At 33.5% G+C, this 19,681-nt stretch overlaps 1 pseudogene across 1 annotated transcript in view; it reads right to left on the bottom strand.

Moving 5' to 3' along the window:
* Nucleotides 1–1,551: 1,551 nt before the first annotated feature.
* LOC308296556 (microfibril-associated glycoprotein 4-like) overlaps nt 1,552–19,681 on the bottom strand; it is a 35,155-nt pseudogene continuing 17,025 nt past the window's right edge. Inside the window, exon 5 of the transcript in view lies at nt 1,552–1,841. The product of the transcript in view is annotated as a microfibril-associated glycoprotein 4-like (transcript). The remainder of the gene's footprint in view (nt 1,842–19,681) is intronic.

The following is a 19,681-nucleotide window of genomic DNA, read 5'->3' as shown; positions in this document are numbered from 1 at the left end:
AGTAACTTTCATGTTACTTCTTGTGTGGTGAGGAAACAGCCTGGTAATGGGTTTGAACTGTTGAACAAGAGGTTCAGTTGAGGTTCATTAGCCCACTCTAGTGGCATTGAAGCAGATTACAACCGCTGTTCTAGTTTCAAATGTTTTCAAAAACATTCTTGACAGCAATGTCCAGCTGTAAATTATGTTGTGTGGTCATTATTCAAAAATAACACTCCTCTGAATTCAGTGATTGACTTTATTGCATGGCCATATGCAGCAGAATGGTACAAATGAATAGAATAGCACAACATGCAGATTTGTTTCCGTACACAGCCATCGTCAGCTTTCTGTACAGAAAGACATTGAGAGTTCTTCTAATGAATACATGAAACAATGTACCATAGTTACCCCAACATATGATATCACCACAGCTTGCTTGCTTTATTACAGTCATTACAGAGCAGGGGAATAAGGGAATAATATTTAGTTAATTAGTTTCACTCGTGACATAATCATATCTTAAAATTAAAACCATGACCTAGATTGTCAACATTTGTTTTGTAAATATGAAATAAGAACGTTATCCAGAATACAAGATTCATAACCAATAGATCAAACTAACTTAACAGACAGGGATCAGACAGATATTCAGAACCAGGTAATCAGGCTAGAGTTCAGGCTGGAAGGTTCAGGAGTCGTGTAATAATTGCTAGAATTGTCTAAGCTTGTAGATCGGCTATTTTAGACAAAGCCATTTGGTGTAGAGGGAAACAGACTGACCAAGTATAGAGCCACCAGTCGATGACATTTGAGTGGTTAAGGGTTCTTTCAAGAACCATTCAATAAATGTTTGTTAAAAGAACCTTGGTCTGAAAAGTTATTTAACTTTTATTTTTCTATGTACATGACAAATAGAATAATCAACAAATAGGAGATCTACAAGTACACATTGCGTCACATCACTGTGTCGTTAGCTTATAGATGTTATCAGTCTGGCTAAAGGCAGGCTACAAAATGCCAGTTTGAAAGTGGTTAATATAAGTGAGCTTTGTCACAAAGCTCACTTATATTAGCCTTTGTCGTTTGCACAATAATGGCTCATTTATACTTTGTCATGCAACTCTAAGTGACACATTCATATGCAGAGTGGTGGAAGACGTAACTCATTTTACTTAAGTAAACAATTCCACAAAAATACCACAAAAGTACAAAAATATTGGCATCAATATTTATTTAAGCACCAGAAGTAAAAGTATAAGCTACTCATTATGATTGGCCTGTTTAATATTGAGGCAAAGAATCACAGACCTACTGACAGGATATGCCAGTTTACTAACTACACATTTTGAATTATTTTTGTGGAATCAAGTATTCAATTATTCATTAAAATATTTGCTTCTGAGATGTAGCATATTTGTGGAGTAATAAAAGAGGATTGCAAAATGGAAAGTCAAGTAAAATTAACTCAAACTTGTGTTACATTCCACCAGTGCAGATGACAGTGTATAAACTGGCTTTAACACATCAGAGTCCTGACCTGCATGTGTTTGACGTGTAAGACTAATGAATCTATTCATGTGTCTGTTCATCCTTCTCTTCTCTTCTGGGTAGAGGTCTGACCTTCATACTGATGGACTTCAGGGAATAGTCAAAACCTTTCCAATGATACCAATAAGCACCATAAGATTCACACGCATCATACTCTCCCCACAGATAAAGTCCATTGGGATTGGTCCATTGGGGAAAGTAACACATGTCGTACCAGTAACCCCCCAGATACTGTACTGCACAATTTACTCCGGTATGGTCTCGGTCTACAGTGGAGAACTTCTGTTCATTGTGAAAGATCAGAGCGTTACCTGTAGGAAAGAGTTAAAAAGGGAATAAAACACTGACCACTTTATCACCATCATCATCATCATCATCACCACCACAAACCCAAAACAAACACACAAACACCAACATGCTAGATTCGTCCTCAACTCATCACGAATCAGAAACCCATTATGAGTGATAATAATTTAAATCTGTAAAGTATAACTAGTAACTTAATTTTTTATATATTTGTAATTGAATAAAAAGTAAAATATTTGCCTTTGAGATTAATGGAGTAGAAGTTTAAAGTATCAAAACATGGAAAGTAAAGTGAAAGTAACTCAACACGATAGAGGCTACTTCAGTAAATGCTTTAATACCTTTCAGCACTGATAAAGCCATAAAACTATTTATCTTTGGCCATAAGATCTTATTGGTTTGAATGGGATTGGATGGTATAATATACAAATATAAGAAAGCTATCACACATTCTTTCAATTAGTGTTGTGTCAATCAACCCTTTATAGTTACATCTCTGCTCCTGTCTGACTCTATACTGTACAACTTCTCACCAAGCCAGTATTCTCCATCAGCATTGCCAAAACCTCTCTTGTATTGCTCCCAGGGTCTTAAAAACAACACTGTGCCATCCATCCGTCTTTGAAATACCTTTGAGAGAGAGAGAGAGAGAGAGAGAGAGAAGAGAGAGAGAGAGAGAGAGAGAGAGAGAGAGAGAGAGAGAGAGAGAGGGTGGGGGGGGGGGGGGGGGTGATTGAATGACAAATATCAAATTAGTGACTTGATGTTATTAATGAATAATTTATTTTTTTATTTTTTATTTAATAATTTAAGCAATCCCCCCATCCCACTCGTCCCTTCCCTGCACTATTACGCTCAAGCCTCACCAACAGTACATAATAGATACTTTGAGGCTAAACTGCATCTACTGTACATAAATATATACTGTGATGTTTTTATTCATACCAACCTGTTGCACATAAAACACACACTGTGAAGTTGTTTACAAAAAGTTAAAGTACAGTAGCTACTACGGGAAAATAATGCCATTGGTATATACAATATACCAAACTTCATGCACATATAAAGCTGAGGATGCTTTTTTCATTCTCTTCGCTCTTTTGCCTTTTGCACTCTCTTTCTTTCCTACGTCATTATTACTTATTATGTTATCTTTAGATGTGTTGTTTTTGTTGTTTTGCTGTCATTTTATATACACCACTGCATTGTCTGAAAGGAAGCTGAACAAAAATACGTTTTACTCTCATGTACCTGTACAAAAGACGTAACAATAAAGTACAACCTTGAACCTTGAACCTTCAGGAAAGAACGAAAAACATTCTTACGGTCCATTTTCCTCCATCAGTGTCCATGTCACAGTAGGCCTGGACAGCAGTATCATCATCAACAGGATAGATGGTGTAGACTCCACTTGGAGCACTGCTGTTCAGAGTGTAGACATCAGCACAGTCTACTGGCAGAGAACTCACAGCCACCGGGGCCAGGAGACACAGGACCAACACTACTTCAAATTGCTGCCATCCAAAATGCAGAGAAAAAAACAAACAAGTATTATTTTTCATCTGTTGACAATGGTGACAAAGTACCAATGTTTCATTTATAAGAACAATTGTGCCATAAGTTTTAACACAGTGATTGTCAAACATTTTCATGTCAAATCTTCATGAATTTGGCCACAGACCTCCATCTGAAAGTATTTTGTACTAGGAATTTTGTACTATAGGCTATTAATATTGCACTGTAAGTAGTTAAATAGAAATGTTATGTGATGCATTTCTATAGCTATTTTATATATTTTCAGATAATATGATGGCCCCCTTTGAAAAAGGTTGGACACCCCTAGTCTAGTCTAGTCTAGTCAAACGTACATAGTGGTGGACAAAGTACTTGAGTCAAAGTAAAGATCAGGGTTAGACAACCTTAGGCACCAACATTGGCAGAGGGGAGGGTGATCACTGACACACTGACACGTGTGAGAGAGAGGATCTTTCTTTTAAATCAACCCATTTGTAGAATTAGGCTTAAGACCTGAGACTGATTCTACAAATCCTTCTGAATTATATGAGCTTGTATATCTGCTATACGAAATCTAAAATAACAGAGATGCTTTCCTGGTTTAATATAATAAATAATACATACAGTATATACATATATTTTAAATGTAGTGTAAATGAAATGATGTCTGTAGGCAAAACTCTGACTGGGTAATTGGGTAATTGCTTTGAGTTTAATTATCATTACACTGTCCTGATGTGACAGAAGATCATTATTTTTAAAAGAAGGAAAAAGGGCTGTGCAGTATGTGGACAATAAAATCTGTTATTATGAGTCAGTGAAATACTTACCATCGTGGGTCAGAGAGGCCAGACAGCTGCTGGACAGTCCTTGGTTAGGGTTCTTTATTTATACAGTATGAGGAGATTACTGTACACATCACCCAAACACCTTTGCAGAGAACTTCTATCACTGACTGACTGGAAAATAATTGTTCTTGCCAAATGCTGCTGGGAAAGAAATACGTGGGAAGGTTGCACCTGTGCATCAGGAGCAAAGGTTATTAATTGTTTTGCCTTTTTTATTAGTTTACCATTTTTTAAATGTAGTGTTGTGTTTTCAAGTTAATTGTATTCATTTGTTTTTGATGTGGGTTTGTTGGCTTAGTTTTGTGTTTATCTTTTTAAAAGGCTTAGTTTTACTGTAGCCCAGATTCCTTTTCATCAAAAGGTTTTCCTAAAGTTTTTTTTATGTTTTAAGAAAAGAATAAACAGACATAACAGATGTAACAAAGCATGATGGTTTGTATGTATATCGTGTTTGTTTTATTCAGCACTAAACTCAGAAACGTCCCTCGTTCAATCCCGGCTTCTCCAGTGACAAAGTGTACTGGAGCAAGACACTGAACCCCTTAGTTAGAGTTTAGCTTAGTCATATTTTTTACCCAAAGCCTATTTTTTCAATTAACCTAAAGTTGTAGTTATGTTAGGTTTAGTTACTAATAACCTTGCACGTTGTTGTACAGTATGTGCCATTGCAAGTTCACTTTGTGAGAATGTGTTGAGTGCACCAACTGGACTCAGGGCCTTGTTTGCTCTGTCCAATTTATCACTGACCTCGGATTATGATTAAAGAAGCTCATAGCACTTTAACCAAAACCAACTTTAAGTCACACATTTTTACAATTATCAACTTTGTTCCAATGTTGACTGAAGCTGAACGTTTGCTGTATATATGTATGATATGGGTGTGATATTACAGCACTGTCAGGTCATTTTGGTTCCATTTGTACACTCCCAGAGTTAAATAACACTGCTTTACAGTGTAGATTGGGGTCAAAAAGATAACACCATTTATACAGTACGCTCTCTCAGAGTTATAGACCCATAACCCTGGTGGTCCCCAGACCATACATTGAGAAACAATGATATACAGTAGCCAGTATCCACTTAGAGTCTTAGACAGACAGACAGACAGACAGACAGACAGACAGACAGACAGACAGACAGACAGATATGTATTAATATTTTGTTATTATATCGAAATAAAAATGCTGTAACAGTGTAACTGTGTAAAAGATACAGTGGATCAGATGTGTTTGCTGACAGAAGGTGTGGTTGCTGTCTATTATGGACATTAGAGGGCAGTGTTGCATAGTTTGATGACAGATTTTTTTTTATCAAGAAGAGAGGATTGTCTAGGGATGGATCATGTAACATATTAATAGGTAAATATTGAAACGTATATGTATTTATTATTATATTTTGTAGACTATGAAGAAGTGATGGAAAAACAGTATAATTGGGGGAAACACCACCAGAGTGTATTTCACGGTTATCAACTGACCATTTTAAAGGGCATTGTTTCGTAGGATAGCACAATAAACCAATCCCATGCAAACCAATAAGGCTGCAAAGTCATACATTGTTTACCACACAGTATATAATATAATATGACTGATCAGGTTTAGCCTGGTTAAAAAAAAGTTAGGCTACCGCACAATAGAGTTCTCAACGGGCCTGAAAATTAAGGCCCGGCCCTAACTGGGCCCTATTAAACTGGGCAGGCCCGAGGCCCTACCCGGCCCTACTAGTTAGCATACATTTTAGGCCCTACCCGGTCCAAAACATCGGGTCGGGTCGGGTATGGTCGGGTCTATCACAGAGTAATAGTAATAAAATAATAAAAAAATATATTTTCTTTTTTCGTTGAGCCCGAGGCCCTACCCGGCCCTACTAATTAGCATACATTTTAGCCTTTTTAGGCCCTACCCTACCCTAAATGTCGGTCGGGTTCGGGTATGGTCGGGTTCTGGCAGAATTTGAGAACTCTACCGCACAACACCACCCCCTGGCAGGTTCTGGTAGAGCCTCCAGGTTTGTAACGTTGCTAGCCTTTTCATAATTCTACTGTTGATTATTGTTTTGTGCTTCTTTTACGTGCATTGGCTGGTAAAGATGAACTTGATTTTAGTTGACTTGCAGAACAATCATAATCTGCAGGTGTAAGGTTCGTACACACAGAGGGCGAATTGGCGAATAGCGAATTAGCGTATTATTCGCCTTTTGTTTAAAACCTTATAAAGTCAATGGAAGCATCCACACCAAACGCGAATTTCGAAAAAGCGAAAAGGCGTCTGTTTTTTATTCGCCCTTGTGTCGAATTAAGCGAACGTTCAAAGGCGAATTCCTCTCTCTCTCTGTATCAAAGTAAGCTCACTCTACCCTATTTCAAGAGAGAGAGAGAGAATGGTGGAGGGACCTTCACGTTACATTGAGGCCGAGGGGAACAGTGTCTTTCTCCTTTTCCGTGTCTCGTCTGCGTGGCTGCTTGGGAAAAGTAGCCTACTCGAATGTCTTAGGCCTACTGGTAAAAACATGGTTTATGTGTTTGTTATTGTAGGCTACTTTATATCTGCAAAAAGACTAATGTTTAAAAATAAATCGCTGGGTATTAAATAGCCTACAATAGGATCCGAAATGAGTCGATTAGAAGGAAAGTAGGCTACTGGAAATTCGACTCAAGTACAAATACCTACAAGTACAGGCTACTCAAGTAAATGTAGGCTACTTTTAGTTACTTTACACTGACTCTCTTTTTTTACAGACCGAGATCCTTTTATTTCCGAGAGACCCGACCATTTAATCATTATTAAAACCCTCTTTCATGTAACTCACTGCAGCCGTGCAGCCGTGCAGCGTGCGCTGTTAACTGATTGACAGGCAGAAGAAGGCTACCAAGGAATCTATAATATTAAGATCGAAACAAAAGCCAGAGATTAAAGGAATACTTTTAGGCTATTTTCTAACTACAGAGAGGTAAGTCATGGTTTAACTTGTACGCGGTCGCGGCTGCTGTCATCATCCTGGCAGCAGGCTACGCATCACGCATGCATTACGCACGCACCAATATCTTTTCCCCCTGCTGTTAAACTGATCCTAGACCAGCATTATCATCTCACTGTTACACAGCCATTCATCTCGCTGCCTCACGGCTTACAGACCATGATCCTAGGTCAGGCCAGCCTAAACACAGCACACACAGCGCGCGCACACACACATTGATTGATTGCTTTACAGTTTGCATAAAAAGCAGAAAGTACACACACAGTACGGGTCCTCTTGGGTCCTCTCGGGTAATACACATAATGATTGACATGATAAAACACTGACCGACCCTGTCTAGTGTCTACTCTGCCCCCGGCCGGAGCTGAGGGGAGGGGGAACTCTCTCCTCTCCTCTCTCTCCTTTCTTCTCCTTTCTCCTGTGGCTATGCAGGCAGATATCGCCCCCTCGTTTTTAGACTGCGGTCACGCTATCTCCACTTCAGGAAAAGCTGGTCGCGCTATCCTCACTTCAAAATATGGTGCGCTTCTACACGGCTGTTTACGGTTTGACAAGGGGATGGTGCGTTCAAGGCGAGCTGGTAAATTAGAATTTCTAGACTTTCGAGACCAAGGGTGTATAAAATATGGAACTACATACTATTCAATCAACAGATGCTTTAAATTAGACCCCCCCCCCCCCACGTAGTGATGTCAGTAGCTCATATACTGAATGAATATGATGCATAGTAGTGATGTCTGTAGCTCATACTGAATGAATATGATGTATAGAATAGTGATGTCTGTAGCTCATACACTGAATGAATATGATGTATAGAGTAGTGATGTCTGTAGCTCATATACTGAATGAATATGATGTATAGAGTAGTGATGTCTGTAGCTCATATACTGAATGAATATGATGTATAGAGTAGTGATGTCTGTAGCTCATATACTGAATGAATATGATGTATAGAGTAGTGATGTCTGTAGCTCATATACTGAATGAATATGATGTAGTGATGTCTGTAGCTCATATACTGAATGAATATGATGCATAGAGTAGTGATGTCTGTAGCTCATATACTGAATGAATATGATGTATATAGTAGTGATGTCTGTAGCTCATATACTGAATGAATATGATGGCATAGAGTAGTGATGTCTGTAGCTCATATACTGAATGAATATGATGCATAGAGTAGTGATGTCTGTAGCTCATATACTGAATGAATATGATGTAGTGATGTCTGTAGCTCATATACTGAATGAATATGATGCATAGAGTAGTGATGTCTGTAGCTCATATACTGAATGAATATGATGCATAGAGTAGTGATGTCTGTAGCTCATATACTGAATGAATATGATGCATAGAGTAGTGATGTCTGTAGCTCATATACTGAATGAATATGATGGCATAGAGTAGTGATGTCTGTAGCTCATATACTGAGCTCATATACTGAATGAATATGATGTATAGTGATGTCTGTAGCTCATATACTGAATGAATATGATGTATAGTGATGTATGTAGCTCATATACTGAATGAATATGATGCATAGAGTAGTGATGTCTGTAGCTCATATACTGAATGAATATGATGGCATAGAGTAGTGATGTCTGTAGCTCATATACTGAGCTCATATACTGAATGAATATGATGTATAGTGATGTCTGTAGCTCATATACTGAATGAATATGATGTATAGTGATGTATGTAGCTCATATACTGAATGAATATGATGCATAGAGTAGTGATGTCTGTAGCTCATATACTGAATGAATATGATCATTAGAGTATTGATGTCTGTAGCTCATATACTGAATGAATATGATGTATATAGTAGTGATGTCTGTAGCTCATATACTGAATGAATATGATGTATAGAGTAGTGATGTCTGTAGCTCATATACTGAATGAATATGATGTATAGAGTGATGTCTGTAGCTCATATACTGAATGAATATGATGTATAGAGTAGTGATGTCTGTAGCTCATACACTGAATGAATATGATGTATAGAGTAGTGATGTCTGTAGCTCATATACTGAATGAATATGATGTATAGTGATGTCTGTAGCTCATATACTGAATGAATATGATGTATAGTGATGTCTGTAGCTCATATATCTTGAGTGGGACTTGGAATCACAATGTCTGGCTTTTGTGGGGCCTTCGCAGCTCCACTCGCATCCGACCGAGGGGCCTCCGCCTCAGACTCCAGAGTGGCAGACCCTTCACCCGGGGACCACCTCCAGGGACCCCTGGCGATATACCAGCGCCCCTGGGGATATAGAGACTGAGAACCGGGTGGCGAGGGGCCGCCGCCGCTCCTTCTCGCATCCGACCGAGGGGCCTCGGCCGAGGGACCAACCAGGGACCCCCTGGAGCTCCGGGGACCCCCTCGCGCCGCTCTGATTTTTGGACCTCCAATGTTAACTACGATCGGACAATTATTTTTTTAGAAATTCGGGACTTTGACTTCGTAGACCCCCTCCAGGGGACCCATGGAACCCAGGAAAATTGACAGCGCCCCTGGCACTGCAGCGCACAAAAATCGACAAATATTACCATAATCCATTCGCTATACAGCAAATAGTATAAAATCAGATAAAAATTAAGAAGGTTTGTTACCATAAAACAACTATATCACCTTGTTCATGAGGTACCTAAGTACCTCTAAAAATATTCCCAACCTGTTTTACAGTGACAATAATTTATAATAAATTCGACAAATAATACCATCCATTCGCTATACAGCAAATAGTATAAAATCAGATAAAAATTAAGAAGTTTGTTACCATAAAACAACTATGTCACCTTGTTCATGATGTACCTAAGTTCCTCTAAAAATATCCCCAACCTGTTTTACAGTGCCAATAATTTATAATAAATTCGACAAATATTACCATAATCCATTCGCTATACAGCAAATAGTATAAAATCAGATAAAATTTAAGAAGGTTTGTTACCATAAAACAACTATATCACCTTGTTCATGATGTACCTAAGTACCTCTAAAAATATTCCCAACCTGTTTTACAGTGCCAATAATTTATAATAAATTCGACAAATATTACCATAATCCATTCGCTATACAGCAAATAGTATAAAATCAGATAAAATGTAAGAAGGTTTGTTACCATAAAACAACTATATCACCTTGTTCATGATGTACCTAAGTACCTCTAAAAATATTCCCAACCTGTTTTACAGTGCCAATAATTTATAATAAATTCGACAAATATTACCATAATCCATTCGCTATACAGCAAATAGTATAAAATCAGATAAAATGTAAGAAGGTTTGTTACCATAAAACAACTATATCACCTTGTTCATGATGTACCTAAGTACCTCTAAAAATATTCCCAACCTGTTTTACAGTGCCAATAATTTATAATAAATTCGACAAATATTACCATAATCCATTCGCTATACAGCAAATAGTATAAAATCAGATAAAAATTAAGAAGTTTGTTACCATAAAACAACTATATCACCTTGTTCATGATGTACCTAAGTACCTCTAAAAATATTCCCAACCTGTTTTACAGTGCCAATAATTTATAATAAATTCGACAAATATTACCATAATCCATTCGCTATACAGCAAATAGTATAAAATCAGATAAAAATTAAGAAGGTTTGTTACCATAAATCAACTATATCACCTTGTTCATGATGTACCTAAGTACCTCTAAAAATATTCCCAACCTGTTTTACAGTGCCAATAATTTATAATAAATTCGACAAATATTACCATAATCCAGTCGCTATACAGCAAATAGTATAAAATCAGATAAAAATTAAGAAGTTTGTTACCATAAAACAACTTTGTCACCTTGTTCATGATGTACCTAAGTACCTCTAAAAATATTCCCAACCTGTTTTACAGTGCCAATAATTTATAATAAATTCGACAAATATTACCATAATCCATTCGCTATACAGCAAATAGTATAAAATCAGATAAAATGTAAGAAGGTTTGTTACCATAAAACAACTATATCACCTTGTTCATGATGTACCTAAGTACCTCTAAAAATATTCCCAACCTGTTTTACAGTGCCAATAATTTATAATAAATTCGACAAAAAATTACCATAATCCATTCGCTATACAGCAAATAGTATAAAATCAGATAAAAATTAAGAAGTTTGTTACCATAAAACAACTATATCACCTTGTTCATGATGTACCTAAGTACCTCTAAAAATATTCCCAACCTGTTTTACAGTGCCAATAATTTATAATAAATTCGACAAATATTACCATAATCCATTCTCTATACAGCAAATAGTATAAAATCAGATAAAAATTAAGAAGGTTTGTTACCATAAATCAACTATATCACCTTGTTCATGATGTACCTAAGTACCTCTAAAAATATTCCCAACCTGTTTTACAGTGCCAATAATTTATAATAAATTCGACAAATATTACCATAATCCAGTCGCTATACAGCAAATAGTATAAAATCAGATAAAAATTAAGAAGGTTTGTTACCATAAAACAACTTTGTCACCTTGTTCATGATGTACCTAAGTACCTCTAAAAATATTCCCAACCTGTTTTACAGTGCCAATAATTTATAATAAATTCGACAAATATTACCATAATCCATTCGCTATACAGCAAATAGTATAAAATCAGATAAAAATTAAGAAGTTTGTTACCATAAAACAACTTTGTCACCTTGTTCATGATGTACCTAAGTACCTCTAAAAATATTCCCAAACTGTTTTACAGTGACAATAATTTATAATAAATTCGACAAATATTACCATAATCCATTCGCTATACAGCAAATAGTATAAAATCAGATAAAATTTATGGTTTGTTACCATAAAACAACTATATCACCTTGTTCATGGTGTACCTAAGTACCTCTAAAAATATTCCCAACCTGTTTTACAGTGCCAATAATTTATAATAAATTCGACAAATATTACCATAATCCATTCGCTATACAGCAAATAGTATAAAATCAGATAAAAATTAAGGTTTGTTACCATAAATCAACTATATCACCTTGTTCATGATGTACCTAAGTACCTCTAAAAATATTCCCAACCTGTTTTACAGTGCCAATAATTTATAATAAATTCGACAAATATTACCATAATCCATTCGCTATACAGCAAATAGTATAAAATCAGATAAAAATTAAGAAGGTTTGTTACCATAAAACAACTTTGTCACCTTGTTCATGATGTACCTAAGTACCTCTAAAAATATTCCCAACCTGTTTTACAGTGCCAATAATTTATAATAAATTCGACAAATATTACCATAATCCATTCGCTATACAGCAAATAGTATAAAATCAGATAAAAATTAAGAAGTTTGTTACCATAAAACAACTTTGTCACCTTGTTCATGATGCTGTATAGCGACTGGATTATGGTAATATTTGTCGAATTTATTATAAATTATTGGCACTGTAAAACAGGTTGGGAATATTTTTAGAGGTACTTAGGTACATCATGAACAAGGTGACAAAGTTGTTTTATGGTAACAAACCTTCTTACATTTTATCTGATTTTATACTATTTGCTGTATAGCGAATGAATTATGGTAATATTTGTCGAATTTATTATAAATTATTGGCACTGTAAAACAGGTTGGGAATATTTTTAGAGGTACTTAGGTACATCATGAACAAGGTGACAAAGTTGTTTTATGGTAACAAACTTCTTAATTTTTATCTGATTTTATACTATTTGCTGTATAGCGACTGGATTATGGTAATATTTGTCGAATTTATTATAAATTATTGGCACTGTAAAACAGGTTGGGAATATTTTTAGAGGTACTTAGGTACATCATGAACAAGGTGATATAGTTGTTTTATGGTAACAAACTTCTTAATTTTTATCTGATTTTATACTATTTGCTGTATAGCGAATGGATTATGGTAATATTTGTTGAATTTATTATAAATTATTGTCACTGTAAAACAGGTTGGGAATATTTTTAGAGGTACTTAGGTACATCATGAACAAGGTGACAAAGTTGTTTTATGGTAACAAACCTTAATTTTTATCTGATTTTATACTATTTGCTGTATAGCGAATGGATTATGGTAATATTTGTCGAATTTATTATAAATTATTGGCACTGTAAAACAGGTTGGGAATATTTTTAGAGGTACTTAGGTACATCATGAACAAGGTGACAAAGTTGTTTTATGGTAACAAACTTCTTAATTTTTATCTGATTTTATACTATTTGCTGTATAGCGACTGGATTATGGTAATATTTGTCGAATTTATTATAAATTATTGGCACTGTAAAACAGGTTGGGAATATTTTTAGAGGTACTTAGGTACATCATGAACAAGGTGATATAGTTGATTTATGGTAACAAACCTTCTTAATTTTTATCTGATTTTATACTATTTGCTGTATAGCGAATGGATTATGGTAATATTTGTCGAATTTATTATAAATTATTGGCACTGTAAAACAGGTTGGGAATATTTTTAGAGGTACTTAGGTACATCATGAACAAGGTGATATAGTTGTTTTATGGTAACAAACTTCTTAATTTTTATCTGATTTTATGCTATTTGCTGTATAGCGAATGGATTATGGTAATATTTGTCGAATTTATTATAAATTATTGGCACTGTAAAACAGGTTGGGAATATTTTTAGAGGTACTTAGGTACATCATGAACAAGGTGATATAGTTGATTTATGGTAACAAACCTTCTTAATTTTTATCTGATTTTATACTATTTGCTGTATAGCGAATGGATTATGGTAATTTTTTGTCGAATTTATTATAAATTATTGGCACTGTAAAACAGGTTGGGAATATTTTTAGAGGTACTTAGGTACATCATGAACAAGGTGATATAGTTGTTTTATGGTAACAAACCTTCTTACATTTTATCTGATTTTATACTATTTGCTGTATAGCGACTGGATTATGGTAATATTTGTCGAATTTATTATAAATTATTGGCACTGTAAAACAGGTTGGGAATATTTTTAGAGGTACTTAGGTACATCATGAACAAGGTGACAAAGTTGTTTTATGGTAACAAACTTCTTAATTTTTATCTGATTTTATACTATTTGCTGTATAGCGAATTGGATTATGGTAATATTTGTCGAATTTATTATAAATTATTGGCACTGTAAAACAGGTTGGGAATATTTTTAGAGGTACTTAGGTACATCATGAACAAGGTGATATAGTTGTTTTATGGTAACAAACCTTCTTACATTTATCTGATTTTATACTATTTGCTGTATAGCGAATGGATTATGGTAATATTTGTCGAATTTATTATAAATTATTGGCACTGTAAAACAGGTTGGGAATATTTTTAGAGGTACTTAGGTACATCATGAACAAGGTGATATAGTTGATTTATGGTAACAAACCTTCTTAATTTTTATCTGATTTTATACTATTTGCTGTATAGCGAATGGATTATGGTAATTTTTTGTCGAATTTATTATAAATTATTGGCACTGTAAAACAGGTTGGGAATATTTTTAGAGGTACTTAGGTACATCATGAACAAGGTGATATAGTTGTTTTATGGTAACAAACCTTCTTACATTTTATCTGATTTTATACTATTTGCTGTATAGCGAATGGATTATGGTAATATTTGTCGAATTTATTATAAATTATTGGCACTGTAAAACAGGTTGGGAATATTTTTAGAGGTACTTAGGTACATCATGAACAAGGTGACAAAGTTGTTTTATGGTAACAAACTTCTTAATTTTTATCTGATTTTATACTATTTGCTGTATAGCGACTGGATTATGGTAATATTTGTCGAATTTATTATAAATTATTGGCACTGTAAAACAGGTTGGGAATATTTTTAGAGGTACTTAGGTACATCATGAACAAGGTGATATAGTTGATTTATGGTAACAAACCTTCTTAATTTTTATCTGATTTTATACTATTTGCTGTATAGCGAATGGATTATGGTAATATTTGTCGAATTTATTATAAATTATTGGCACTGTAAAACAGGTTGGGAATATTTTTAGAGGTACTTAGGTACATCATGAACAAGGTGATATAGTTGTTTTATGGTAACAAACTTCTTAATTTTTATCTGATTTTATACTATTTGCTGTATAGCGAATGGATTATGGTAATATTTGTCGAATTTATTATAAATTATTGGCACTGTAAAACAGGTTGGGAATATTTTTAGAGGTACTTAGGTACATCATGAACAAGGTGATATAGTTGTTTTATGGTAACAAACCTTCTTACATTTTATCTGATTTTATACTATTTGCTGTATAGCGAATGGATTATGGTAATATTTGTCGAATTTATTATAAATTATTGGCACTGTAAAACAGGTTGGGAATATTTTTAGAGGTACTTAGGTACATCATGAACAAGGTGATATAGTTGATTTATGGTAACAAACCTTCTTAATTTTTATCTGATTTTATACTATTTGCTGTATAGCGAATGGATTATGGTAATTTTTTGTCGAATTTATTATAAATTATTGCACTGTAAAACAGGTTGGGAATATTTTTAGAGGTACTTAGGTACATCATGAACAAGGTGATATAGTTGTTTTATGGTAACAAACCTTCTTACATTTTATCTGATTTTATACTATTTGCTGTATAGCGACTGGATTATGGTAATATTTGTCGAATTTATTATAAATTATTGGCACTGTAAAACAGGTTGGGAATATTTTTAGAGGTACTTAGGTACATCATGAACAAGGTGACAAAGTTGTTTTATGGTAACAAACTTCTTAATTTTTATCTGATTTTATACTATTTGCTGTATAGCGAATGGATTATGGTAATATTTGTCGAATTTATTATAAATTATTGGCACTGTAAAACAGGTTGGGAATATTTTTAGAGGTACTTAGGTACATCATGAACAAGGTGATATAGTTGTTTTATGGTAACAAACCTTCTTACATTTTATCTGATTTTATACTATTTGCTGTATAGCGAATGGATTATGGTAATATTTGTCGAATTTATTATAAATTATTGGCACTGTAAAACAGGTTGGGAATATTTTTAGAGGTACTTAGGTACATCATGAACAAGGTGATATAGTTGATTTATGGTAACAAACCTTCTTAATTTTTATCTGATTTTATACTATTTGCTGTATAGCGAATGGATTATGGTAATTTTTTGTCGAATTTATTATAAATTATTGGCACTGTAAAACAGGTTGGGAATATTTTTAGAGGTACTTAGGTACATCATGAACAAGGTGATATAGTTGTTTTATGGTAACAAACCTTCTTACATTTTATCTGATTTTATACTATTTGCTGTATAGCGAATGGATTATGGTAATATTTGTCGAATTTATTATAAATTATTGGCACTGTAAAACAGGTTGGGAATATTTTTAGAGGTACTTAGGTACATCATGAACAAGGTGACAAAGTTGTTTTATGGTAACAAACTTCTTAATTTTTATCTGATTTTATACTATTTGCTGTATAGCGACTGGATTATGGTAATATTTGTCGAATTTATTATAAATTATTGGCACTGTAAAACAGGTTGGGAATATTTTTAGAGGTACTTAGGTACATCATGAACAAGGTGATATAGTTGATTTATGGTAACAAACCTTCTTAATTTTTATCTGATTTTATACTATTTGCTGTATAGCGAATGGATTATGGTAATATTTGTCGAATTTATTATAAATTATTGGCACTGTAAAACAGGTTGGGAATATTTTTAGAGGTACTTAGGTACATCATGAACAAGGTGATATAGTTGTTTTATGGTAACAAACTTCTTAATTTTTATCTGATTTTATACTATTTGCTGTATAGCGAATGGATTATGGTAATATTTGTCGAATTTATTATAAATTATTGGCACTGTAAAACAGGTTGGGAATATTTTTAGAGGTACTTAGGTACATCATGAACAAGGTGATATAGTTGTTTTATGGTAACAAACCTTCTTACATTTTATCTGATTTTATACTATTTGCTGTATAGCGAATGGATTATGGTAATATTTGTCGAATTTATTATAAATTATTGGCACTGTAAAACAGGTTGGGAATATTTTTAGAGGTACTTAGGTACATCATGAACAAGGTGATATAGTTGATTTATGGTAACAAACCTTCTTAATTTTTATCTGATTTTATACTATTTGCTGTATAGCGAATGGATTATGGTAATTTTTTGTCGAATTTATTATAAATTATTGGCACTGTAAAACAGGTTGGGAATATTTTTAGAGGTACTTAGGTACATCATGAACAAGGTGATATAGTTGTTTTATGGTAACAAACCTTCTTACATTTTATCTGATTTTATACTATTTGCTGTATAGCGAATGGATTATGGTAATATTTGTCGAATTTATTATAAATTATTGGCACTGTAAAACAGGTTGGGAATATTTTTAGAGGTACTTAGGTACATCATGAACAAGGTGACAAAGTTGTTTTATGGTAACAAACTTCTTAATTTTTATCTGATTTTATACTATTTGCTGTATAGCGACTGGATTATGGTAATATTTGTCGAATTTATTATAAATTATTGGCACTGTAAAACAGGTTGGGAATATTTTTAGAGGTACTTAGGTACATCATGAACAAGGTGATATAGTTGTTTTATGGTAACAAACTTCTTAATTTTTATCTGATTTTATACTATTTGCTGTATAGCGAATGGATTATGGTAATATTTGTCGAATTTATTATAAATTATTGGCACTGTAAAACAGGTTGGGAATATTTTTAGAGGTACTTAGGTACATCATGAACAAGGTGATATAGTTGTTTTATGGTAACAAACCTTCTTACATTTTATCTGATTTTATACTATTTGCTGTATAGCGAATGGATTATGGTAATATTTGTCGAATTTATTATAAATTATTGGCACTGTAAAACAGGTTGGGAATATTTTTAGAGGTACTTAGGTACATCATGAACAAGGTGATATAGTTGATTTATGGTAACAAACCTTCTTAATTTTTATCTGATTTTATACTATTTGCTGTATAGCGAATGGATTATGGTAATTTTTTGTCGAATTTATTATAAATTATTGGCACTGTAAAACAGGTTGGGAATATTTTTAGAGGTACTTAGGTACATCATGAACAAGGTGATATAGTTGTTTTATGGTAACAAACCTTCTTACATTTTATCTGATTTTATACTATTTGCTGTATAGCGAATGGATTATGGTAATATTTGTCGAATTTATTATAAATTATTGGCACTGTAAAACAGGTTGGGAATATTTTTAGAGGTACTTAGGTACATCATGAACAAGGTGACAAAGTTGTTTTATGGTAACAAACTTCTTAATTTTTATCTGATTTTATACTATTTGCTGTATAGCGACTGGATTATGGTAATATTTGTCGAATTTATTATAAATTATTGGCACTGTAAAACAGGTTGGGAATATTTTTAGAGGTACTTAGGTACATCATGAACAAGGTGATATAGTTGATTTATGGTAACAAACCTTCTTAATTTTTATCTGATTTTATACTATTTGCTGTATAGCGAATGGATTATGGTAATATTTGTCGAATTTATTATAAATTATTGGCACTGTAAAACAGGTTGGGAATATTTTTAGAGGTACTTAGGTACATCATGAACAAGGTGATATAGTTGATTTATGGTAACAAACCTTCTTAATTTTTATCTGATTTTATACTATTTGCTGTATAGCGAATGGATTATGGTAATATTTGTCGAATTTATTATAAATTATTGGCACTGTAAAACAGGTTGGGAATATTTTTAGAGGTACTTAGGTACATCATGAACAAGGTGATATAGTTGTTTTATGGTAACAAACTTCTTAATTTTTATCTGATTTTATACTATTTGCTGTATAGCGAATGGATTATGGTAATATTTGTCGAATTTATTATAAATTATTGGCACTGTAAAACAGGTTGGGAATATTTTTAGAGGTACTTAGGTACATCATGAACAAGGTGATATAGTTGTTTTATGGTAACAAACCTTCTTACATTTTATCTGATTTTATACTATTTGCTGTATAGCGAATGGATTATGGTAATATTTGTCGAATTTATTATAAATTATTGGCACTGTAAAACAGGTTGGGAATATTTTTAGAGGTACTTAGGTACATCATGAACAAGGTGATATAGTTGATTTATGGTAACAAACCTTCTTAATTTTTATCTGATTTTATACTATTTGCTGTATAGCGAATGGATTATGGTAATTTTTTGTCGAATTTATTATAAATTATTGGCACTGTAAAACAGGTTGGGAATATTTTTAGAGGTACTTAGGTACATCATGAACAAGGTGATATAGTTGTTTTATGGTAACAAACCTTCTTACATTTTATCTGATTTTATACTATTTGCTGTATAGCGAATGGATTATGGTAATATTTGTCGAATTTATTATAAATTATTGGCACTGTAAAACAGGTTGGGAATATTTTTAGAGGTACTTAGGTACATCATGAACAAGGTGACAAAGTTGTTTTATGGTAACAA

The sequence above is a fragment of the Nannobrachium achirus genome, assembly GCF_963921795.1.
Source record: "Nannobrachium achirus genome assembly, chromosome: 2".
NCBI classification, from domain to species: domain Eukaryota; kingdom Metazoa; phylum Chordata; class Actinopteri; order Myctophiformes; family Myctophidae; genus Nannobrachium; species Nannobrachium achirus.
This window is presented reverse-complemented; position numbering and strand designations above follow the sequence as displayed.